General features: G+C 36.6%; 1 protein-coding gene and 1 pseudogene across 1 annotated transcript in view; one reads left to right on the top strand and one right to left on the bottom strand.

Moving 5' to 3' along the window:
* The window catches only part of MALRD1 (MAM and LDL receptor class A domain containing 1), a gene marked incomplete at its 5' end in the record, with an annotated part of 844,763 nt that overhangs the window by 329,452 nt on the left and 489,503 nt on the right, over positions 1-25,808 (top strand). The window lies entirely within an intron of this gene.
* On the bottom strand, positions 14,772-15,540 carry LOC112838988 (ribosome biogenesis protein NSA2 homolog pseudogene; annotated as a pseudogene).

Genomic DNA, 25,808 nt, shown 5'->3' with positions numbered 1-25,808 from the left:
AATTAAGCTGCATGTTGATTTATGTAATATCATTACTATTAATTTGTATTTTGAAAACCTTCAATTTCAATATGAATTCTTGTGTTTGCCACCTTTGTGACCTAGGTTACAATGTCATAGTGAGCTTTTTTTCTTGAAGTTTTACGTTTAGTTTGTTCATATGCAATGTGATATTGATATAGGTGAGAAAATGTAAATCACACTGCCAGTTTTTCTTTGATTATTGAGAATTTGGTAAGCATTCCTTTTGTTTCAAAGAAATCTTGAATTGGAGTTAACAGTACAGAAAATTTTTATGAAACGCTTCCACTGTTCAAACAAGAAACTCTGACAAAGAATGTACATGTAATCATTAAATTCATTGCCTTCTACTTCCTTCAGTGGTTCTATAATCTTGACATGATTCATAGCATCCATTTGTAAATACTGAATGACTTTAACAATAAAATCCATGAAACTTTGTATAGAGTCTGACATAGTACTACATGGATATACTGTAGAGAATCCCACATGTAATAAGTTTCAATTTAAGAGACATAAATATGACCAAATATAAATATGATCAGAAATAAAAGTAGATACATTTTGGTGTAAAATACCTTGTTTTCTTTTATAAGATGCAGAGTGAATAAGAGAAGTAAGCTGAGAAAATAAGAGGTATTATAAATCATTAAATATTGGTGACTGTTGTTCTTTGGAGGTTCTCATTAGAAAGTCAAAATCACCACATTAGAAAAAGCCCAAGTTCTACTTTGATTACCATGTATTCTCTAAAAATAAATTTAAACTGCACATCTCTTTTGTCAGATGAAATCCAGTTGGCAAGCAAAATCAAAAGAAATTTTGGTTCCTTTAACAACTATATAAAAACTGTTAAATTTAGAATTATGGTAATAGGAAGACCTTAAGTCCTGTAATTTCCAATTTATTTGTCTTTCCTCATTCTGATTTGCAATATAAACTCAAAACCAAGATAAGAAAGTATAATATCATTCTTTTAGTGTTCAAAAATAAAACCAATCTTACTCCATTGTAAGTTTCTTGCATTGCTTTCTTAGTTTAACTGTCCTTGACTTATAATATTCCTAATGCAAAATAATTTTTTTCTGAAGATTGAATTGCATCTTTTTTTTTTCTCTGAATTTTGGAAATTTACATTTGAGAACTTCTTTGTTTCAAACGTATTAAAAGCTGAGGTCCTGAGACAGAAAAGATACCTCTTTACCTTTAAAGGGCTCACAGTGTAATAGGAAAAATGGATTCGATGCCAGTTTTTACTGCCAGGTATGCAGTTGGTCTGTATTATGTTATGATGAACTCATCCTGGACATAGGCAGGGCTGGTGATGCAGCTGAGACCAGCAAAAATGAAGCCATTATCATAATCTCTAAACTCAAAGGGACAAAGGAAGGAGACTAGGTTGTACAAATCTAGGAAAAGCTGGAGCTGTAGATGAGACATTGCCCCAAAAGAGAAAAACCCCTAAAAGAACACAGCTCCCTTCCAGAACCTTGGTGACGCAGAGAGCAAAGTAGTTGGGTTGCAGAAATAAATAACCTGGATGATTTTTCCTCCCAACCTCCACATCTCCTGCTAGTGTCTTACTTTAGCCAAATCAAACTGGAAGTCAGAAGCTCACAGATCCTGCTTTCATTGAGTAATGACCTAACCTTTGAAACTGAGTTAAAAGTTAGCTCTCTTGGGAAACTTTCTCTCGTTCCTCTCCCTAGTCTGATTCAAATATTTCTTCTCTGGGTATTTCTATTACAGCGTATGTCCCAGAATACCATTCATATTAATTTACTTGTCTACCTCCTTCGTGGTACTGTAGGCATCTCAAAGGAAAAGGCGTTGATGAATTTGACTGTTGTAGTCAACGCCTAGCATAGGGCTTATCTCATTTCAGGTGACTATGAGAAAAAGGGATACCATCAATGATGAAAAGACAACAAAAATGAAACATTTAATATTTGGACCGAAAGAGAAGAGTCCTTAAAAAAGAGAGCTGAAGGCAAAGCCAAGGGAGATTGGTGACAATAATAAAATCTTGAGGATAAAATTAGTTTTCTTTTCTAAGCTACTATAGATAGAATTGTAGTGCTTTTATGAATTATTTCCTTCTGTGTTATATTCTTACCTCATATGCACAAATATATTACTTTTATTCACTTTGGATATATTTTACATGAGATGTATGAAGTTTCTTGTAAAAAAAAAAGAAGAGAACAATGTCTTGAGCTAGAATTTCTTTGGGGAAATCACTAGGTTGAAAATTAAATTTTCTCATATTCTCTTTAGAGATCTAAATTTCCTGCCAGGGATTACTTCTCAGTCTCTTTTAAATTAAATACAAAGTTTTCTAACCAGACGCAATCATACTGTTGGCTAGGGTGTCATGAACTCAAAACAGTACTCTGGGAAAGCTTTTATTGAGTTAATTAGAAAACGTAGATTTTAAAAATTAAATTATTTTTATTTTATTACTAAATTATTTTAAATTCTTAAATTCAGTACTTTAGCTTTTTATTAACAAAACTTCTGGAACATATACATATGAACCCCCAGTAGTCCCAGTCAATACAATCAGCCTATTTCAAAGCCCTGTCTAAAATGAAAGGACATTATAAGCTTTTTAGGAGATGGAAATATCTGGTCCTACAATATCCTGTGCTAGACTTATTCAGTGTTCATGTTCAAATAAAAAAAGAATTCCCTTTTAACAGTACTTAACTGCTGTAGCTTGATACCATTTCCATTTCATTGATAGTGTTGCCTTAGTGTAGATTCCTATTGTAACATTCTGTACTCCTATCATTAGAAAACCAGAATCAGCCACCACATGCTCTGGTGGTGTTTGTTTACATTTTTAAATACTTCTTACATAATCTACATCTTTTACATATTCAGAATTTAGATTGGCCTTTCCATTATAGGCCAGCGATGCTATAAATAAATGATAATGGCAATTGCTGATGAGGGATGCTGTAGAATAATGTAAAGGTCAAAGTATGATAATTTACTATCATCCTTAAAGTGTACAAGGCATTAAAATACTGATACTGAACTCCAGTGGCCAAGCACAGGGAAGGAATGGCACAACATGAATCCCCTCAAGTAGATGTGAATGTGAGGAAGTTAAGAACTAGAACCAAATTACCTCTCTCAGTGAATGTCTCAATCTGAGGGTCAGCTTTCTGTGGATAACACAGGGGAGTAGATCATTTTATATACCATGGCTGTTAGTTATCCATGCTCTATTATTAATTTAATCTCTGGTTAAGTATAACACAGCTTTTAAAAAAAAAAACATGGTGCAAAAGTAGAAGTGTTTCAGATCTCAAGGTAGCGTAGCTTTTAACCTCTTGCAAGGTATTTGCAGTTGTGAATATTCAAATAAAGGAAACATTTACATTTTGAGCATATGACACTTCTTTGTTTTCCAGACCCTGGTAATATTGAAGGAGTAAGAATCTGACTGGAAAACCTTGCTTCATTTGCATACATGTGATTGTCATTTACATCTGACAAGCCTATTACCTGCTAACAGACTCCATGTACTTTCTTCTATCCCCCTACACTAGCAGGCTTATGGCTGATTTTAGATTATAGACTAAGCAAAACTGCCTTTTACATGAAAGTATCTTCACACAGTTGTCTCTCTATTACATATACTACTTTTTTGAGACAGAGTGCTATATTTCTGCTCCCTTCAGTTTCTCCTTTAACTTTCAGTTCCTATATTCCTACAACTAAATTAACTGGCCAATAACCAGGCAAGGAGGCTTAAATACAGCTGTGCTTCTCAATCATTGTCATGTCATTGAACCTGTAGGAAACTATAATATAGTAATACTCTGGGTAAATTAGAGGGGATTTGAGGGGTATTTATATATATGATGTTTAAGATTAAAAAGTCTTTATGATTTTTTATGTAATTATGGCAAGAGAAAGCGAAACATTGGAAGATACTAAATATTGGATTTCTTTTTTTTTTTTTTAAAGATTTTATTTATTTATCTGACAGAGAGAGATAGCGAGAGCAGGAACACAAGCAGCAGGAGTGGGAGAGGGAGATGCAGGCTTCCCACTGAGGAGGGAGCCCGATGTGGGACTCGATCCCGGGACCCCGGGATCATGACCTGAGCTGAAGGCAGACGCTTAACGACTGAGCCACCCAGGTGCCCTAAATATTGGATTTCAATAGAACTAATGATTTTTTTAAAAATAAAAACTTGAATTTGTATCCTGCTAAAATAATTTTTTAAAATTTTCTTATTGTGGTAAAATATATATAACATGAAATTTTACATATATAATGTGTTCCTTGTTCTTTGACAACACTAATTATTTTTGATAATAGCCATTTTATGCATGTAAAGTGGTTTTATGGTTTTGATTTTGCATTTCTCTAAGGATAGTGACATTTACCATCTTTTTATGTGCTTATTGGTAATTTGCATGTCTATTCAAGTCCTTTGTCCATCTTGAATTGGGTTTTTATTTTTTTGTTGTTGAGTTGTAGGAGTTCCTTATATATTCTGGATTTTAATCTCTTACCAGAATATGATTTGCAAATATTTTTCTTAAATTCTGTGGGTTTACTTTTCATTTTGTTGGTAGGGTCCATTGATGCACAAAAGCTTTAATTTTGATTTAGTCCAATGTATTTATTTTTTGTTGTTGTTGTCTTTGCTTTTGGTGTCATCTCCAAGAAATTGTTTTCAAATGCAGATATGCGGTCTTTGCCCTAGCTTTTCTCATGAGAGTTCTATTGCTCTTAGATTTAAGGCTTTGATTTAGTTTGTATTTATAAGTAAGGTAAATATCCACTTTAGTTATTTTGCAGATGGATAACTAGTTTTCCCAGCCCCATTTATTGAAAAGACTGTCATTTCCCTATTGACTAGTCTTGATACTCTTGTCAAAATTTGACCACATATATGAGGGCATATTTCTGTGCTCTTTATTCTATTCTATTGGTCTTTATGTTTGTCTTTATGAGACGTTTGTCTTTATGAGAACAAAGTTGGAAGACTCATACTTCTTAATTTTGATATCAAGAAGTATGAGTCCTCCAACTTTGTTCTCCTTTTTCAAGATCGTTTCGGTTGTTTGGGGTCCCTTGAGAGTCACATGAATTTTAGGATGGATTTACTTTTGTAAAAAAATTACTGGTTTTTGGTAGCAATTGCTTTGACTGTATAGATTCCTTCGGGAATTATTGACATTTTCACAATATTAAGTCTCCTGATAAATGAACAGGGGATGTAATCTCATTAATTTGTTTTTAAATTCTTTCAGAAATATTTTGTAGTTTTTCAGTATACAGGTATTTTGCCTTTTTAGCTAAGTTTGACAATAAATATTTTATCCTTTTTCATGTGATTATAAATTGAAGAGTTTTTTTTAAGGCCTTTGTGGATTATTCAACATTAGTGTGAAAACACAACTGGTTTTTGCATGCTGATTTGAACTCCACAATTTTGCTTAATTTCATTATTCTAAGAGGTTTGTTTTTGTGTGGAAGCTTTCATGTTTCCTACATGTAAGATTATATTGTTTGCAGAGGTTACTTTACTACTTTTTTTACAATTTGGATGTCTTTTATTTCTTTTCATTGCCTAATTCCTCTGTTTAAGAACTTCTAATAATATGGTAAATAGCAATAGTGAAAGCAGTCCTCCTTGTTTTGTTCCTCTGAGGAAAAGCTTTCAGTCTCTCACCACTGAGTATAATGTTAACTGTGGGCTTTTCATATTTGGTCTTTATTATGTTACGTAGTTTCCTTTTGTTCCTACCTTGTTGAGTGTTTTTTATCATGAAAGGGCGTTGGGTTTTTTTCAAATGCTTTTTCTGCATCAATTGAGATGATTATATGGTTATTTTCCTTCATTCTGTTAATGAGGTGGGTTACACTGAGTTTTGTATGTTAAACCATCCTTGCATTGTAGGAATAAACCCCACTAGGTCATGGTGTAGATTTTTCTTTCCTGCTGCATTCTGCTTATTAGTATTTTGAATGAGCTTTTTTTACATCTTTATCAGGGATATTGATCTGTAGGGTGTTTTTTTTTTATATACTTTGTGTTTATCTTTGCTATCAGGGAAATACTGGCCTCAAAGAGTGAGTTAGGAAGTGTTCTCTTCAATTTTTTGAGTTTGTTGGCATATTTACTTATAGTCCCTTTCCTGTGTTTTATATTTCTTGTGATTTTTTTTTTTTTTGGTTGAAAATTTGGCATTTGAAAAAACAACCATCTCTCTGAATCTTTACAGAATTATAAGCCTATCAAAAAGATGTTGTTACTTTTGCTTTGTTCTGTCTTATTTCTTTAGCAGGATTAAGAGAAAAAAAAGTCCACACACATATATACATTACATATATAATTTAAAATATATAAGTAAGCTATATAAAATTGTGTATATATATAATTTTTAAAAACGTACTTATTTTAATCCATCTCAATTCCTAGCTTGTGTTATTTCTTCAGGCTTTCTAAACATAATCCTTTAGATTTTTTTTTTTTTTTTTTTTAGCATTTCTAGTAGTAAAGGTCTGGCAAATGACACTCCCTCTTTTTTCAATTTAAAAGTTTCTTTATTTCCCTTTCAGTTTTGAAAGACAGCTTTAATGAGTATAGAATTTTTTATTTTTATTGAAGACTTTGAACAGAAATTTCAACATCTTCAATCACTTCAGCTATCTATTTTTATTCATATTGATGTTTGTCTTTATTAAATCAATCATTTTTCTTACCAGATTTTATCTTTGGCTTACACATCTATTATTAAGCTTCCTAGATCCTTATATTGTTTTCTACCAAACTTTGGGTTTCCAGTCATTTATTTTTTCGAATATTTTATCTTTCCTTTTCTTCTGGGATTCCATTTATATCAATATTGGATTGTTTCATATTGTTACAAGTTTCTAATTTCGTAAGTTTTTTCAGCCATTTATCTTTGTGATTCTTGATTTGATAATGTTACTGATGTATTGTCATGTTTATTCAATCCTTTTGGTGATATCCAAACTATTGTTGAGCCCATGTAGCATCTTATTTTCGAATTTTCATTATTGTATGTTTCAGTCTCTGAATTACTGTTTGGTTATTTATTTTAGAGTTCCCATTTTACTCTTGAGATTATCCATCTGTACATTCCTTAATACCATAATGTTCTTCAATTTATTGAATAATTTTCCTTTAGTTCATTGACTTTATCTATGATAGGTGCCATAAAATCCTGGTCTGATACGTCCAACATTTTGACCCGCTTAAAGTAATTTTCTATTGGTTATTTTTTACACCACAATGATCACACTGCATTTTTCTGCATGTCTAGCAATTTTTGATTGAAAACTGGGTATTATTGGTAATACATTTTAGTGACTCTGGATTCTGTCATGTTCATGTGAAGATTTTTGTTTCTTCTTTTAATAAGTGGTTAATTTACCTGGTTTCCAACTAACTGTAAACTTTATCTCTTACACCATATGCAACTACTCCTATCTCTGCTCTGCTTTTATGTCTTTCCACTGTTGCCTTTTTGTGCATTCCTTCTCTATCTGTGCTCTGTCAGTTTCAGGCTCTCTGTTCTGAAACTTCAAGTCCACAAGGACTTAAAGCTTTGTGCCTGCTGCTGTTTGAATTACATATGGTTAAATATTTTACTGTCTGGAGAAACCACAACTTTGAAGATTGGGTCCACATAGCTCTAGTTTTTGAGCATAGTGTTTTCTCTGATCTCTACCTGCAATTTGCCATACTTCCTGTTGTCTCCCCTATACCTGTGTAGCTTTGCTGTTAGGCTTTCTAGGATTTCTCCTTTCAAATTACTTCCGAATTCTGATCCCTGCTTCGTTTCACCAGTAAGGCTATAATTGTGTCATTTTCTGCAAGCAAAGCCAAAGGGTAAGGGAGATTGTTGGTTTTCTCAGATCAAAAAGCCACAAACTCACTGTTCTTATGACTCTGTGTTGCAGGTTTGTGTATGTATTATGCTTTCCTCTGATTGTTTCTGCTTTGGAAATTTCTCAGTTTGTATTTTTGAATTAACTTTATATATTTTACACAATACTTACAATTATTATCTTTGGGGAGAGGAAGGATAGAACCATTTCAATCCCTTCTACTACTGGGATTTCATCGATATGGTATTCCAAAATAAGTTTTGGCTGTATCTTTTTTTTTTTTCAACGTGGGGCTTTTTTTTTTGGTCTGATATTTCAAGTAAATATTTATTTTATTTTATTATGTTAATCACCAGACATTACATCATTAGTTGTTGATGTAGTGTTCCACGATTCACTGTTTGCGTATAACACCCAGTGCTCCACGCAGAACGTGCTCTCTTTAATACCCATCACCAGGCTAACCCATCCCCCCACCCCCCTCCCCTCTAGAACCCTCAGTTGGTTTTTCAGAGTCCATCGTCTGTCATGGTTCGACTCCCCATCTAATTCTCCCCCTTCATTTTTCCCTTCCTGCTAGCTTTTTCTTTTCTTTTTCTTTAAACATATAATGTATTATTTGTTTCAGAGATACACGTCTGTGATTCTTCAGTCTTACACAATTCACAGCGCCCACCATAACACATACACTCCCCAATGTCTATCACTCAGCTGCCCCATCCCTCCCACCCCCCACCACTCCAGCAACACTCAGTTTGTTTCCTGAGATTAAGAATTCCTCAGAAAAAGTGCTCAACATCACTCGGCATCAGGAAAATCCAAATCAAAACCTCAACAAGATACCACTTCACACCCGTCAGAATGGCCAAAATTAACAAGTCAGGAAACGACAGATGTTGGTGGGGATGCGGAGAAAGGGGAACCCTCCTACACTGTTGGTGGGAATGCAAGCTGGTGCAACCACTCTGGAAAACAGTATGGCGGTTCCTCAAAAAGTTGAAAATAGAGCTACCATATGATCCAGCAATTGCAGTACTGGGTATTTACCCCAAAGATACAAATGTAGGGATCTGAAGGGGTACATGCACCCCACTGTTTATAGCAGCAATGTCCACAATAGCCAAACTGTGGAAAGAGCCAAGGTGTCCATCAAGAGATGAATGGATAAAGAAGAGGTGGTATATATACACAATGGAATATTATGCAGCCATCAAAAGTAATGAGATCTTGCCATTTGCAACGATGTGGATGGAACTGGAGGGTGTTATGCTGAGTGAAATAAGTCAATCAGAGAAAGACATGTATCATATGACCTCACTGATATGAGGAATTCTTAATCTCAGGAAACAAACAAGGTTGCTGTAATGGGGGTGGGGTGGGAGGGATGGGGTGGCTGGGTGATAGATATTGGGGAAGGTTTGTGCTATGGTGAGTGCTGTGAATTGTTCAAGAGTGTTGAATCACAGACCTGTACCTCTGAAACAAATAATACAATATATGTTAAGAAAAAAAAAAGCAGGAAGGGAAGAATGCAGGTGGGTAAATCGGAGGGGGAGACGAACCATGAGAGATGATGAACCTTGAAAAACAAACTGAGGGTTCTAGAGGGAAGTGGGGTGGGGGAATGGGTTAGCCTGGTGATGGATGTTAAAGAGGGCACGTTCTGCGTGGGGCACTGGGTGTTATGCACAAACAATGAATCATGGAACACTACATCACAAACTAATGACGTCATGTATGGTGATTAACATAACAATAAAAAAAATAATAAAGTCTTTATTTCCTTGCTCATCTTCTGCTTAGCTGATCTGTCCATTTCAGTGAGGGGGGTGTTAAAGTCCCCCACTATTATTGTATTGTCGATGTGTTTCTTTCCTTTTGTTATTAATTGGCTTATATAATTGGCTGCTCCCATGTTAGGGGCATAGATATTTACAATTGTTAGATCTTCTTGTTGGATAGATCTTTAAGTAGGATATAGTGTCCTTCCTCATCTCTTATTACAGTCTTTGGTTTAAAATCTAGTTTGTCTGATAGAAGGATTGCCACCCCAGCTTTCTTTTGATGTCCATTAGCATAGTAAATGGTTTTCCACCCCCTCTTTCAATCTGGGGGTGTCTTTGGGTTTAAAATGAGTCTCTTGCAGACAGCATATCGATGGGTCTTGTTTTTAATCCAATCTGATAGCCTGTGTCTTTTGATTGGGGCATTTAGCCCATTTACATTCATGGTAACTATTGAAAGATATGAATTTAGTGCCATTGTATTGCCTGTAAGGTGACTATTCCTGTATATTGTCTGTGTTCCTTTCTGATCTATGCGGCTTTTAGGCTCTCTCTTTGCTTAGAGGACCCCTTTCAATATTTCTTGTAGGGCTGGTTTCGTGTTTGCAAATTCCTTTAGTTTTTGTTTGTCCTGGAAGCTTTTTATCTCTCCTTCTATTTTCAATGACAGCCTAGCTGGATATAGTATTCTTGGCTGCATGTTTTTCTCATTAAGTGCTCTTAATATATCATGCCAGTCCTTTCTGGCCTGCCAGGTCTCTGTGGATAGATCTGTTGCCAGTCTAATGTTTCTAACATTGTAGGTTACAGATCTCTTGTTCCGAGCTGCTTTCAGGAATTTCTCTTTGTCTCTGAGTCTCGTAAGTTTTACTATTAGATATCAGGTTATTGACCTATTTTTATTGATTTTGAGAGGGGTTCTCTGTGCCTCCTGGATTTTGATGCTTGTTTCCGTCCCCACATTAGGGAAGTTCTCTGCTATAATTTGCTCCAATATACCTTCTGCCCCTCCCTCTCTTTCTTCTGGGATCCCAATTATTCTGATGTTATTTCGTCTTATGGTATCACTTATCTCTCGAATTCTGCCCTCGTGATCCAGTAGTCGTTTATCTCTCTTTTTCTCAGCTTCTTTTTTTCCATCATTTGGTCTTCTATATCACTAATTCTCTCCTCTGCCTCATTTATCCTAGCACTTAGCGCCTCTATTTTTGATCGTTCTCATTAGTAGCCTTTTTGATTTCGACTTGGTTAGATTTTAGTTCTTATATTTCTTCAGAAATGGTTTCTCTAATATCTTCCATGCGTTTTTCAAGCCCAGCTAGTATCTTTAAAATCGTCATTCTGAACTCTAGTTCCAACATCTTACTAATGTCCATATTGATTAGATTCCTGGCTGTCAGTATTGTCTCTTGTTCTTTTTGTTGAGGTGATTTTTTTCTGTCTTTTCAGTTTGTCCAGAGGAGAATAGATGAATGAGAGAACAAAATGCTAACAGGGTAAGAACAACCCCAGAAAATATACACTAAGCAAATCAGAAGAGACCTGAAACCAGGGGAAATGGAAAGAAAGAAAAAAGAAAAAAAAGAAAAAGAATAAGATCAAACAAACAAAATAGTATATGATCAAATTTGATCAGGCTGGTGCATAGATCAGTGCCACACGCTGGATTTTGGGCATATTTTGGTCTGTTAGAAGAAAGTGCCTACCAAAATTTAAAGAAAAAAAAGCTTATATATATATATACACACACGCGCGCACACACACACACACACAAATAAGGGTAAATATGAAGGGATGGATTATGATTGTAAATATGAAAAGTATAAAAGATTTTATAAAAGGAATTGATAAGTTCGTTGAAAAAAGATTTAACAAAAAGGATAAAAGGGGAGAGAATGTGATCAGGCAGGAGACTAGAAGAAACCCATACACTAGAGATTTAGGGTATATTTGGTCTGTTAGAAGAAACTGTATCCCAAAATTTTAAAGAGAGAACAACATACACACACACACACACACACACACACACACACACACACACACACCCCAAATATAAGGTTAATTCCTGTGAAGGGATAGAATATGACTCTAAAAATGAAAAATAAAAAGACTTTTTTAAAAAAGGGGGTTAATAAGATGTTGCTTGAAAAGGGGAAAAAAAATTTTAAAAAAGTATTTAAAAAATTGACTTTGAAAGACTAAAGAATCATGTGAAAAAAGCCATGAATTCTATGTGCTGTATTCCCCTAATGCTGGAGTTATGCCCTTCTCATTGATCGGTAAACTTGATCTTGGCTGGGAGTTCTTGCTGTTCTTCTGGGGGAGGGGCCTTTTGCTGTGGTTCATAGATGTCTTTGCCAGAGGCGGAATTGCCCTCCCTTGCCGGATGGGCTAAATAATCTGCTCTGGTTTGCTCTCGGGAGCTTTTGTTCCCTGCAAACTTTTTGGACAGCCTTGGAAGATGAGAGTGAAAATGGCGGCCTCCCAATTTCTGCCCAGGAGGAGCTGAGAACTCAGGGCCCCACTCCTCAGTGAGCCCCCAGAGAAAAGTAGTCAATCAGTCCCATCTTCCTGGTCTCTGGCCTCACTCTGCGCTCACCTGGCCTGTGACCGAGCATTTCTATCTCTGGCACATGACCCCATGTGAAGTCTCCAAACCCAGTAGATCCGTGTAGTATGCTCCCACACCGCTCCTACCAGGGGAGGAAGGGGAGTCTCCCCAGATCTGCTGCTTGTCGGGTCCCTACTAGAAGAGCAGTGGGCCGACTGTGCCACGGATCACAGTTGATGTTAACCCCGAGCTCAGAGCCCACTCCTCGGCTCCATCTCTGCAGCTGGCTTCCCTGCTCCGATACTTGGGAGCTCTGCCGCACTGAGGCACCCCTGGTCTTTCTGTGACTCCGAGGGTCCTGAGACCATACTGTCCCAGTGAGGGTTCCACCCCCCGCTTAGCTGCTGGAGTGATGTCCCTCAGTGGAGCAGACTTCTAGAAGTTCTGATTTTGTGCTCTGCGACTCTATCACTTGCCATTAGCGGCTGACGGAGGCTCCCTCCCCCAGCCATCTATCTTCCCGAATATCGCCTTGGATTCACTTCTCTGCACGTCCTACCTTCCAGAAAGTGGTTGCTTTTCTGTTCAGAGAGTTGCTGCTATTGTTTTCTTCGATCTCCTGTTGAGTTCGTAGGTGTTCAGAATGGTTTGATCCCTATCTAGCTGAATTCCTGGGACCAGAGGAAATTTAGGTCTCCTACACCTCTGCCATCTTGCTCCTACCTCCGTTTTGGCTGTATCTTATATTTTTTTATGCTTACTGTGAATTTCACAATCATATAATTTTATAAGTCCATTTCATAAATTTGGAGAATATCATGACTCTAGTAAGCAGAATCTAATTTGCTAGTTGTATTATATGGAACTTTCAAAAGTCCAAGGAAGTTACAAGTAAAGTTTTGAATAAATATCCTTATAGATCAGTGCTGGAATGATTGAATTTTTTAAAAATCCATTCAGTCTTAATAAATAAATGTATTTACTACAAACATGCCTGGCTGTTATTGTTTCAGGAAATATTAAGAATTCTCTTTTAGTTATTTTTGCCTGACATTGAAATCAGTAAACTAATGGCTATATCATTTGTATAACATTTTGAAATTTTTTAATTTTCAAGTAATTTTGTGTCTTCTCCCCACTTCTATTTGTAATGCATCTGTGATACATCAAGCCCTGCTTTGTATCAGCTTCTGTATTTATAGATTCTTCTCTTTTGTGCAAGATGAACCCTGCTTCGTTCCCTAGAATTAATACCATTGTATTTGTTACAACTGATGGACTTAAATTACATGCAAAATACCCATATTTTACATTATAGTTCACTCTCAGTGTTATTCTATGGGTGTGGACAGATGTATAATGACATCTATCCACCATTAATAGAGAGTACCTTCATTGTCCTAAAAATCCTCTGCTCGGCCTATTCATTCTTCCCTCCTCTCCACCAAAGCCCTGGCAATTACTAACCTTATACTGTCCCCATAGTTTTACCTTTTTTAGAATGTCATATAGTTGGAGTCATACATTATGTAGCCTTTTCAATTTGGCTTCTTTCTGTTAATAATATGCACTTAAGTTTCCTCCTTGTCTTTTCATGGTTTGATAGTTCATTTCTTTTTAGTGCTGAATAATAATCCATAGTTCAGTGTACCAAAGTTTATCCGCCTATAGAAGGACGCTTGGGTGCTCCCAAATTTTGGCAATTGTGAATAAAGTTGCTCTAAACATCCACGTGCAGGTTTCTGTCTGGACATAAGTTTTTATCTCCTTTGGCTAAATCCCAAGGAGCATAATTTCTGGATCATATGAATAAGAATGTGTTCAGTTTTGTAGGAAACTACCAAACAGTCCTTTTAACTGGCTGTGAAGTTTTGCATTCCCACCATTAATGTATGAGAATTCCTGTTACTGTACATCCTTGCCAGCATTTGGTTGTGTTAGTTTCTGGATTTTGACTATTTTCATAGGCATATAGTAACATCTCGTTGTTTTATTTTATTTATTTATTTTAAAGATTTTATTTATTTGTTTGTCAGAAAGAGAGAGAGAAAGAGCACAAGAGCAGGGGTATCGGCAGGCAGAGGGAGAAGCAGGCTCCCCACTGAGCAAGGAGTCTGATGTGGTACTTGATCCCAGAACCCTGGGATCATGATCTGAGCCGAAGGCAGATGCTTAACCAACTGAGCCACCCAGGAGTCCCAACATCCCATTTTAATTTGCATTTCCCTGATGACATATGTATGGAGCATCTTTTCATATGCTTATTTTTTGCCAACTGTATATTTTCTTTGGTGAGGTGTCTGTTCAGGTGTTTGGCTCATTTCTTTTTTCTTCTTCTTCCTTTCTCTCTCTCTTTTTCTAACTGGGCTATTTTAATGCATGTTACAATAGGATAAATAGTTCTCTTGATGACTGTAGATATGTTAGGCTGTTTAGTGGTATTCAGAACCACCACAGTAATGGTGGTTTTTCCTGATTTGTGTGTAGTCCTCAGTAATTATAAGGAGTTATTTGTCTGAAACTACTGTCAAACCAGCAAGACTGCATTTATACTTCCATCGTTTTCAAGATTGTTGGTAACCTGGGCGTATTTTCCCCAAATAACCTTGCCTGCTTGTGTCACAAAGCCCATCTCACTCACATTCACCTCAATGACAGTATCTTTGGTAGTAACACCCAAAGTTGTATATAGTTGGGATGAGGGATTCTTTTTTACACCAAGTATCGGCAGGCAAAAGGTGGCTTTCAGTTCAGGCTGTTACATGGGCCTTTTTGACTTTTAAGCCCATTGGCCTAATGAATCTCTCATATTTGGATGGTTTTCGAGTTAAGCCATTTCCAACAAAGCAGACATTTGTAACCATCTTCTTCCATGCTCTCTCCTTTCTCTTCCTTGTTCTAACAACTTCTCATATTTCTGTTTCTCCCTGGGCACAAACTTTGGGCAAAGGGACTTCTCATTTTCCCACCTTCTCTTTTTGTTTTTGTTTAATCTTGTTAGAAAGTACTTTAGCTCTGGACTGTGTCTTCCTGTCCAGTTGATATGCAGGTGCTGCTCCTTGTGGAGACTTTTCATCTTCTTTTGTTTGGTGTTTGTCTTTTCATGCATCTTGAGTCTTTTTTGTTTGTATTTTCCCAGTGTGGTGATGTTTATGGTAGAGCTTAGCTTTCATCTTTTTTGCCTTCTTTGAACGTTCATGAGCCTCTTGACCTTCCTTCTTTCTCTTTTTCTCATGGTAATCCATATAACAGCCATAGCGCTTCTAGGGCAACTCAAAATAATTATTTTGTGACATGGTGACTGCCACGAGGCCACTGGGTGCAGTTGCTGGGAAGCAAAGAGGCTCTCCATTTTCAGGTCTTATAGACCCCCACAAGCTAACTCCACACAACCCACGATGGACAGAGACAGTTCTAAAACCTGGCCCATTTCTTAATCAGGTTATTTGTTTTCTTATTGTTGAGTGTTAAGAATTTTTTGTATGGGGCGCCTGGGTGGCTCAGATGGTTAAGCGTCTGCCTTCAGCTCAGGTCATGATCCCAGGGTCCTGGGATCGGGTCCCGCATCAGGCTCCCTGCTCAGAGGGGATCCTACTTCTCCCTCTGCCTTTCTCTCTCTCTCTGTCTGTCTCTCATGAATAAATAAATAAAATCTTAAAAAAAAAGAATTTTTTGTATGTTTTGTTTAACAGTCCTTATTAGATGTGAATGTTCGTGTGAGCTTGAGAAGAATGTATACTTTGAGGTTACTGGATAAAGTAGTCTGTCGATGTCAGTTATATTCATCTGACTAATGATGTTGAGTTCACCTTTGTCCTTACTGATCTTTTGCCTGTGAAATGTGTCCATTTCTGATAGAGGTGTGTTGAAGTCCTTAACTATGATAGTGAATTCATCTGTTTTTGTTTTTTGCTTTTATTTTCAATTCTGTTTTTGCCTCACATAGTTTGATACTCTTGTTAAGCTCATATACATTAAGGATTATTATGTCTTCTTGGACTGTTGACCTCTTTATCATTATGTAATACCATTCTTTATCCCTGATAACTTCCTTTGCCTTGGAACCTGGAACAAATTTGTCTGAAACAAATAGAACTTTCATTCACAGTAACATGTGAATAAATTCTTGCATTAATAATAGTCATTTCTGATAAAGTATAATTTTAAAAATTATTTTTAAATTCTCAAAAATTTAAATTAATTTGTTTTGAAATCTAGGTCAAAAATTTTTATTGGAGGTATTATTTTATCTAGTGATTCTCCAAAGCAATTTGTCAGTTGTTTTGTTTGTTTGTTTTATTCATTCACTTGACAGATATTTAGTTAAGGACTTATCATATGCCAGACATTTTTTTTTTTGGTGAAATACATTAAGGATGTATGAGTTACTAACAAAAGGCATAATGGACAACTGATGACAGAACTAAAGAATTATTTACATCAAATCTATGTGTGTATGTGTGTGTTCTAAATGGTATCCTGGCATTGCTCATTGAATTTCTTAAATATATTTGACTAAGAATTCCAACCCATAGCTCTCTCAGCCAAATTTTTCTCTTTTCTTGCTAGAATATAGTATAGTGCCTGTGTTCTACACAGTATATAATAGAAAATGAGGTGTTGTAAAAACAAGTGTTAAGAAATTATTTAAAGTTATTTTCCACAGAGTGTTCATTTTGGGAAAAAGAATTAAGCTTGAAAGTCTGTTTTTCTAAGTATTTCTTTTGGATTAGCATCTTGAATTGGCAACTTGGAATTGTAGATACTCTTTTAGATGTTAGTGTAAATGGTTTTGAGCAGTGGGTCTCAAAATTTAGCATGCGCCAGATTAAGCTGAAGAATTTGTTAAACAGACTGCTGAGCTCTACATCAGAGTTCTTGATTCAGTATGTCTGAGATAGGGCCCAAGATCTGGTGATTAAAGTTAGTTGCCAGGTAATCCTAATGTGGCTGGTTCTGACATCACACTTAGAGGACAACTAGTTTATAATATAAAACATGGGGAGAAGGATCTAAGTGTCATCGTGATTTCAATACTCACAGAAGGAATTAGCAGTAGCAAATTATTTAATTTTCCTTATCTGTGAAGTAGTGTGGTTATGATCCCAGCTTCTCAGCTTTGTTACAAACATTGAACAACAAACTATCATTAATACTCTCTAATTGATAGATTACAATTTAAAAACTGATCTAAAAATCTCAAATACTTTTTTATAGACATCTCAGAAACCAGTGTTTTTTGGCCTAAAATCTGTTTTACAAAGAATATGATTACTTTAGTGAGCCTTTAAAATTTCTGTTTTGAAATTAGAAAATAAATAAATACAACTACATAGTGTAATTTCTTCGACTTTAAAATTTATCCATTGTTATTTTTGTGTGTGTGTTTCTACTTGCCTTAACAAAGATTTTCTGCAGTGAATGTCATACAGTATTGAAACAGGAACTGTGGGGGCTCCTAATTAAAATAGTTGGCTTTGATACATGTGATATTGAATTTTGAGTTGGGAAAACCCCCCAGATGGTTGTATAAAATTTCAGCACATGTTGTTCATTACTTCATTTTTATTTCATGAGACTAGGAAAGAGAAACCCAAAAGCACTCTGCTAAAATTGTAAGTCCTTTTTTTTTGTAATTGAAATGCCTTGCACTTGTAAAGGAGAATTTTGATATAGAAAAGCCAGAATTCTCTAACACTTTTATTTAATCTTCAGCAACAGATTTGGGAAATATTTATTGAGTACCAATTGAGTTTAAGCCACTTTACAAGGTTTTTTGGATTCACAAGGTGATGTAGCTAAATGAGTTAAAATATATGCCTTGATATGTATAGAATCTGCTGGGGAATAAAGCTTGATATTCAGTGAATTAAAATGCAACACAAAGAAGACATTCAAAAAGTTATGTATAGATGCTATGAAAGTCCTAGGTGAGTAGGTAATTTTGAACCAAGGACTTGAGTCTAAGCCTTCTTAGAAATAAGACATATCTGAGATATGTTGTGGAGGAAAAATCAAAGTAGTATAGAGGACAGACCAAGAGCAGAGGTTATGAGTATGCCCAGGAGAAGGACAGATACACGGGAAACAGAAAAGAAAGTGCCTGATGTATTCAAGTCATTACATGAACATTACAACAGCTATAAACCTGGGTGTCTGAGTAAAGTAATATGTGATAGCTGATGCCAGATATTTTTATAGAAAGTACTCCTCTGATCCCGATGAATGGAGACTTTATCCATAGAATAGTGTGAGCAAAGTATGGTCTATGGGCCAATTCTGGCCTGAAGCCTTTTTTGTAAATATAGTTTTATTGGAGCATGGCCATAACCATTCATTTAAGCAGTCTATGGATGCTTTCATGCTACAAAGACAGAAGTTTAATAGTTTGAACAGAGACCTTATGCCCACAAAACCTAAAATATTTACTCTGTGGCCTTCAGAAGAAAAAACACTGACCGAGTTATGTATCAGTGCAGTATAAAGTGTCAGTGTGTGTACCATTAGTTACAAATACATGATGATATAAAGAGCTTGCAGCGGAATGCAAATGAATTCACGGTTTCTTTTATCAAGAAAGCTATGCTTTGAAAAAAGCTATGCCAGCTCATGTGGACACCATGTGTAGTGAATAGATCTGTATTTTACGGAAGTTTTTTATTGTAGTGTAATGGCATATAGTTTAGTTCAAGGGTCTTTGAATCAGTAAGGATGTATTTAAGATTTTTTTTTTAAGATTTATTTATTTATTTTAGAGAGGAAGTGTGTGAGCAGGAGGGGAAGAGAGAGAATCTCAGAATCCTGGCCGAGTGTGGAGCTTGACTTGGGGCTTGATCACACGACCTTGAAATCATGACCTGAGTCTAAACCACGAGTCAGAGGCTTAACTTCCTGAGCCACCCAGGTGCCCCTCTATTGAAGATTTCTAAGCAGGATGGTAGGATCAGATGTGTATTTCAGAAAGGACCAATAAAGTCAAACCCCCAGAAGCTTTTTTTTTTTTTTGTCTTTTCTCCATCACTACAGTGGAGTTTTGGAGTCAGAACCTTGGGGACTCAGTGAGTAAGATTTGACACTCAAGAAGGAGTATTCCTTTTCCCTTAATTTATATTCTAAAAATCCCACACTGGAACTCTGGTTGGTCTGGCTTGCTTAAGAAGCCTACCACAGCAGTTGGTGGGTCACGGGTTTTGTTCGTCTCACACAGTGGTTTTGGTGGCTCTGGGGGGGTGGGGGGAGCAGTTAGTTTCACTCAACAAGAATTGTTCATTACAGATACTAGGGTAATGCTATGGAAACCATTAGAATTGTACTGTTGAACACTTCGTATTTTCTGCTACACATGAAGCTCATAAAGTTCATGACAGCTTTTACTAGGTCATATCTCTTCAGGTATGTTAAAAACGCCTATAATATCATAAAGAATTAAAAGGTATTTTTCAGCCCAAAGAATAAGCCTATTCTTCTTTTTTCTTCTTCTTGAAGGTGGGGATATTTCGGGGGTATATAATTATAAAGAATTGTTTTAGTAGTTTATATTTATCTTTGTGAATTTTATCAAATTATATTGGATTGGGAAAATTAAACATTCATAGGTTTTCATTGCATAGTTTCTGGGGAAATTAATACAGAGACCTATAGTTGAAGAAGTGTTGACTAGAGAATATGCCCTGATGTTGTAGATGTACAGGGTCAAAGGACACTTGTCCCAACTCAAAAATATTTTGATTTGTCCATGCAAGTGTATTTTTTTCTTACTAATTTAATTGGAATACCCAGGAGATTCTCAAATAAGGGGGAAAAAGGTCAATATTTTAATTGCTTAATTTATGTAATGTTAAGACTTCAGAGGGGTGCCTGGGTGGCTCAGTCATTAAGGGTCTGCCTTCGGTTCAGGTCATGATCCCACGGTCCTGGGATCAAGCCCCGCATCGGGCTCCCTGCTCAGGGGGAAGTCTGCTTTTTCCTCTCCCACTCCCCCTGCCTGTGTTCCTTCTCTCGCTGTCTCTCTCTCTCTGTCAAGTGAATGAACAAAATCTTTAAAAAAAAAAAAAAAGACTTCAGAAACTGATTATCCCATGAGGCCTGGGAGACCTTCTTTAAAATAGCAATGCCTTGTAAATAAGATCTCTTTTATAATCACTATTTTTAATGACTTGTACATCATCACCTGGTATCTTTACTTTTGCAACTCCTGGATGTACAACACTTCCTTCAAGTGTTACAACACTCTCTATGTGGTTTATAATATGTTTTATTAGAAAATATATGTATTTATAAAATGTTCTACTTCTTACCTCATATGAGAAAAGACCATTTGAAGGCTGGTGGAAAGATGCTGATATTTTGTGGGTGACAGCATTGTTAGGTGTGATCATTACTGCTTTGCTCATTCTAGGAGGTGAGTTGATTTCCTTTGCAGGTACATGCTTGAATCATCTCATCCTAGACACAGGCAACTGTTTGTATAATTCTTCATTTTTCCAATAGGAATCATCCATAGTACATCATGTGCCCACAGTTAATGCATGTAAGATTGGTGACCAAATGATGTACTGCTACACCAGCACTGTGTTCATAGTACAATGTAAAAACACAAATGCAGTTTTTTTGCTTGCATTTTTCATATTGATCTCCTGATATCAATATCTCCTTTTTACTTCTTCTTGAAGGTGGGGATATTTCGGGGGTATATAAATATAAGGAATTGTTTTAGTAATTTATATTTATCTTTGTGAATTTTATCAAATTATATTGGATTGGGAAAATTAAACATTCATAGGTTTTCATTGCATAGTTTCTGGGGAAATTAATACAGAGACCTATAGTTGAAGAACTGTTGACTAGATGCTGTTATCATTGCCAGAATTGTGACTTTTAGTCACTTGCTCCACGGTCTCTGGATCTTTGGGGTTTGTTTTCTTTTCTTATGTTGTTTATTTCCCCTCATCATGAAACACATTATCAACTTTTCATGAATAATTTCATCTGAATCCATAGTTCTGTCATTCCTTTAGTCTTTTTATTTCTACATGTGTTATACCAATTTTAAATTCATTTATTTTGTTTATCGAGTAGTTTTTGAGGATCTATGAACCAGGTACTGCTTTGAAAACAAAATAGACATGGCCCCTACACACACACACACACACACACACACACACACACACACACACACACTGTTGAACATCTGGCATAGTGCATGGTACATAGTAAGCAATCAGTAAATGTTATATTCATTAAATGTGATATGTATGTTTTCCTCCCATTCACTAATGATGATTCAGTGATGACTTTGATCATCATTTTGGTATCTTTGATAAACAGAAATCCTTAATTTGGGTACAGCCCATTTTTAAGTATTTCCCCTTATAGTTAGTAATTTTTGTGTATTATTAAAGAGAACTTTCTCACTTCCACAACGTGAAGCTATTATTATATTAACTTAGAGAAGCTTTATTGTTTGAATCTTTTACATTCCAGGTACAATCTATCTGGAATTTATTATTTTTGAAAGCTGTGAAATAGGGGCAAATTTTGTTTTTTTTCCCACATTGCTACCTAATTTATTCAGTACACATTGAAAAGATTGCCTTTTCCTTCAGTGCTCTGAAGAACTAAAGTTTTCTAAATCAGGTGTACAAATATACATGAATTTATCTGGTCCATTTGCCTGTCTTTACTCCAGTAACCCTCTGTCTTGATTACTCCACCTTAATAATGAATACATCTGTTGGAGTAAATTCTCTAACTTTGTTCTTTACATTGAAATTGGCTCTTCTTAGTCCTTTGGATTTCCGTATGAAGCTTAGGATCTGTTTCCCAATCTGGGAAAAAAATATCTGTAGAAATTGTGCTGGATCTCAGTGACTCTATAAACCAGCGAATCAATTATATATTAATTTCTGTTCTTTTTTAAAGATGTTATTGATTTATTTGACACACAGAGAGAGAACACAAGCAGGGGGATTGGGAGAGGGAGAAGCAGGCTTCCCGCTGAGCAGGGAGCCTGATGCAGAGCTCGATCCCAGGACCCTGGGATCATGACCCGAGCCAAAGGCAGACACTTAACTACTGAGTCACCCAGGTGCCCCATTAATTTCTGTTCTTGATATCCCTAGGATCCTGGGATATTAAGCACACAAGAAATGAAGCTGGAAGTGCTTATATATTGCAACATTAATTCAAATTAATATAATAATCCTGCCTCTTAAAAATGATCTTTACTCATACCCTCTGTGGTTTGTAGGACACTAAACTCTCTATTCCTTTGGCAGCAACTTATGACATAAACATAACCACAAATCACAACTATCATTTATTAAATATATAAGATGGGCCAGGTACTGTTTTAGATGTTCCTTTATTTTATTTCTAATTTTTTAAAATATTTTATTATTTGAGAGAGAGAGAGAGAGAGATTGAGAGAACAAGTAGAAGGAGGAGCAGAGGGAGAAGCAGACTTCATAAGGAGCAGGGAGCCTGATGCAAGACTCAATCCCAGGACCCTGGGATCATGACCTGAGCCGAAGGCAGATGCTCAACTGGCTGAGCCACTCAGGGGCCTTTTATTTATAATTCTTAAGACCTTATATGGAACATTTCATAAATGAAGAAACTAATATGTTAGAGGTTAACTAACCTGCCTAATGTTGTCCACCTAGTAAATGATGAGGTCAGAGACCAAAACCTGTTTTATGTTTGCTCACAGTCCCATTCCCAGGGCCTGAGGCAGGCAAAACTGCAAAGACTGACGATAAGTATGTGGGGATTGAATGAATACTTATGTGTTTTTCTCCATCCATTTCCTGTTAGTGATTCACATTTCTTTCCTCAATAAAAATGATAAATCTTTCAAAATAAAAATGGTTTTAATAAGTAGCAAATTTACATTCTATAGTATCTAGCATAATACTTAGGTGAGAAAGTGGTAAGAAATCCAATTAAAGTGTTCCAGAATGCCCAAACTGTGGGGAGTCACCTCTTCATTTAATACTTCAAAAGACTGTGTGTTACCTAGATGTCTTTAATGTTTACTATTTCTTTTTTGAATTGATATTTAAAGTGACGGCATCAACTCTGTCTTTTATGGCAAGATTACTTTGATATTCAATTGTTTTCATTCTGACTTTTCCTCTTTTATTTGGAGGTAAGGAGGAAAAAGACACACTTTAAAAATTATCTACCAGCTTATTAAAATATTAAAAATATTTAAGTAAAACTGAACTAAATAGAGATTAAATTTGAACCTTGAAATCCTTTTAGACTTGTAAGTGGAACCTCAGGCCAGTTTCCTTTCTATTTTACATGCTTAATTTTTTACATATATTTTTCTTCTTTATGTGCATCTTCTAAAAACATTCAGTTATTTAGAGTCCTTTTTACACACATGAGAATATGATTTCACTTACATGTGGAATCTAAAAAAAACAAATGAATGAACAAAAAACCAAACAGACTTAAATACAGAGAACAAACTGGTGGTTGCTAGATGGGAAGAAGATGGGGGGATAGGCAAAATAGATTGAGAGGTACAAACTTTAAATTTCCAGTTATAAAGTAAGTAAGTCACAAAGATGAAAAGTACAACATAAGGAATACCATCAATAATGTTGTAATAATATATGGTGACAGATGGTGACTACACTTATCATGGTGAGCATTGAGTAGTGTATAGAATTATCAAATCAATATGTGATACCTCTGAAACTAATAACATTGTATGTCAGTTATACTTCAATAAAAAATTAAATGTTGAAAAAAAGAAAAGCTGTACAAAGCTGACCATGTTATTGGCAGTATCATTGTAAAACACAAAACAAAAGCACACAACCAAGTAATTACAGATTAGACTTGGTAATTTCAGCCTTTACCATGTACCAACTGATAGTAGAGTCTTCCTTCCTTCCTTCCTTCCTTCTTTCCTTCCTTCCTTCCTTCCTTCCTTCCTTCCTTCCTTCCTTCCTTCCTTCTTTTTTCTTTGGCTTCTTTGACCCCATCAAAAAACTTTATTCACACAAATGTCCCTGAATTTAAAAAGCCTCAGTCATTCATCCACATTAGGGGGATCCATGGTGTTCAAGGAACTTAAATATAATGTATCAAACCCACCTAAGAAAGCCAAGTACAAAAATATTGATATAAAGCTGTTCACGTGTAGGTCCTAGATCACCAGCTTCTGTGCAAAAAAAAAAAAAAGAAAAATGGATTTTTATGTAGTATTTTAAACTAACTTTGGCCTGGGCTAAAACCTCCCTTGCACCTGAGTCAACCCCACACAAATGTTAAAATCATTGCAACCTACTCTCGTGCTCTGATGAAAGGCACAAAAGATTTCTTTAAAATATTCCTCTACAAACTCCCTTTCCCCTGTGGGTTCTCATGGAAAAAGATGTGGGGACCCCTGGGCAACCAGTGGCAGTGGAGTCACCACTTGATGGTGGCTGTGGAAGCTTACGTTAGCCAACCCTCAAGTCCCACCTCCTAGTTTCCCCTCTGAAGCGTCTCTCTAGACAGGACTCCCTGTCCTCTAAGACTAGCGGGCAGGATCAGAGATGGGCTTGGCATTCCAAAGGCTGTGTCTCAGCCCACTGTGGGAGGATGGCCGAGGCGCCATCCCTGGGCCTCAGCCTCAACCTTGGCTGTTGTCACATTGCCAATTCCTAGGCAACTCCAGTAGTGCTGTGCCTGTCAGGGGGCCACCAGACAGACCAAGGATGGGGAAAGGAGTCAAGGGAGAGCAATAACCCAAGAGTGACAAGTGCCCCCAGATATGTGGGCGGTGGTGGCGCAAGCAGGATCAAAGTTGAGTGGGGCACTTGATGGGCGGGCTGGAAACCCAGGCAGCATGAAGCAAGGTGAGGGCAGAGAGTGAGGGGCCCCCTCCTTAGGCAGTGGAGGCCGAACTCTTCCTGTTCCAAGTTTCCGAAAGATACTCTGATGCTGAAACTCAGACATCCATCCTATTAATAACTGTTTTCTAAGAAGGTAAACCGCAACAGCATAAAGATCCCCACAATGCTCTTAACCTTTTCTTAGAAAAAAAAACTCAAGCAAAAATAGTCTTATTGCTCCAAACACTGGTTTTCTGGGAGACAGCCGATAGGTCAAGGAGCTGGGACTCTTAGAGGAAGGGATGATAGAGGCAGGGAATGCCCAGGGGCAAGAAGGCTTTGAGGAAGGTGGTAGAGTGGTCTTAGTACCACAGGATCAGGGAGCAGAAGGAGTCATATGCTCCTTGTCCCTGTCATCTCTGCCTGTGCTGTAAAGGAGGCCAGGGCCCTGTTTCAAGTCAGACCTCCACCAGTGTTGGGCATGTTTCTCCTCCAGCTGTAAACATGGTATTTCTCCAGTCAACATTGGATTCACTCCTTCAGAAAGGCAGCCACAGGGGGCATACCCTGTCTGGGCAGGAAAAAAGAATCCCCAATCTCCTTTCCCACGGCCTCTGAGAAGAGATGAGGCTCAGGCCTGCGACCTTCATCCGCAATCCCCAGAAAGGGGTGAGACCGAGCCAGTCTTTAATGAACCACCTGTGGCATCCTCCTGGCTACAGGTAAGAGGC

This window comes from Callorhinus ursinus, unplaced genomic scaffold (genome assembly GCF_003265705.2).
Source record: "Callorhinus ursinus isolate GAN/ISIS: 27379988/994484 unplaced genomic scaffold, GSC_fseal_2.0 scaffold63, whole genome shotgun sequence".
Lineage (NCBI taxonomy): Eukaryota > Metazoa > Chordata > Mammalia > Carnivora > Otariidae > Callorhinus > Callorhinus ursinus.
Note: the sequence above shows the minus strand (reverse complement) of the source record. Positions and strands in the feature narration are given on the sequence as shown.